The sequence below is a fragment of the Triticum dicoccoides genome, unplaced genomic scaffold (assembly GCF_002162155.2).
Source record: "Triticum dicoccoides isolate Atlit2015 ecotype Zavitan unplaced genomic scaffold, WEW_v2.0 scaffold69419, whole genome shotgun sequence".
Classification (NCBI taxonomy): domain Eukaryota; kingdom Viridiplantae; phylum Streptophyta; class Magnoliopsida; order Poales; family Poaceae; genus Triticum; species Triticum dicoccoides.
The window spans coordinates 20,321-21,475 of NW_021292597.1; positions in this window are offsets into that span (position 1 = coordinate 20,321).

Consider the following 1,155-nt stretch of genomic DNA (forward strand, 5'->3'; position numbering starts at 1 on the left):
CCGGGGGGTGCTCCTCGGCGGCGACGGTCAGGCTGGCGGCGGGGTGCCTCGTCGTAGGGTGGGCGAGCGGCTGGACGGCGGCGGCGTCGTTGGCGGCGGGGTGGCGCGGCAGCACGTCCTGGCGGCGGAGTTCGGCCCAGATCTAGGCCCTACGGGGCCCATCTGGTCTTGGCCGGGCCGTCGGCGGGGCCGGTCGGCGGCGTGATTCCCGAGCGGCGGGGTAGCGGCGTTGCGCGGCGGGGGCTGGCGGTGCCGAAGCCAGCCTGCTGCAGCACTGCGGGCGGGGCTTAGCGGGCTCGTTTCGGGCCCGGCCGGGCCAGGGGTGGCCTGGTTTGCCCCGCTGCCGTGTCCGGTCGACTACCGCGACGGTGCCGGAGGCGTGGGATTCTCGCACGACGGCGGTGGAGGTGGTTCCCTCCCGCTCGGCCTTGGTGCTGCTGCTCTCGGCGTGTGGCGCTTCTCTCCGGTCTTCTCGGCCTCGTGTTGGTGCTTGTAGCGAGACGGCGTGGGTGGCGGCGCAACCTCGATGGCGCACTGGGCGGTGGTTTGGTTGGTAGGCTCCGGATGGGCGGTGGTGTTTGGCGTGCGGGAGAAATCCTTGCCGGCTCGTCCGGCTCCGATGCGGTGACACCGGCGGGTGCCACCATTCCTTCTTGAAGGGTGTCGGTGGTAGCCATTCTCCATTTCCCTCCGCGTACCGGGGGAAACCCTAGGACTCGTCCGGGCAGCAGCGTCGTCGACGTCGCATACCTTCTTGGAGGTGCTGCTTGGTACGCGGCACTCGGAGCCTCGGGTTGTGGTGTGTGTCTCTGGAGGGCGTAGTGGTGGCGGGTCGTCCGCGCTTAGTCGAGCTGCCGTTGTTGGCATTTGTTTCTTCTTTCCTTTCTTCTTTGGGCTTGTTGTGCTGCTCGCCCCAGCATCGTATTTGTATTGTTGGTTGGTGCTTTGGAATACAAAGCGGGGGGAAACCCTTTTTCAGTACAACTCTACATGTGCTTTGATTTCTTGATGGCTACCGGATTAGTAATTTTTTAGTTTCTTCTATTTGATTTGACTAGGACCAGGAGGATATGGATAAATTTTTTATGAAAGGGAAACGACCAGCACCAGATAGTAATGTGGCAGGAACTTCAAGGCCAGTTAAACCAAGTCAAG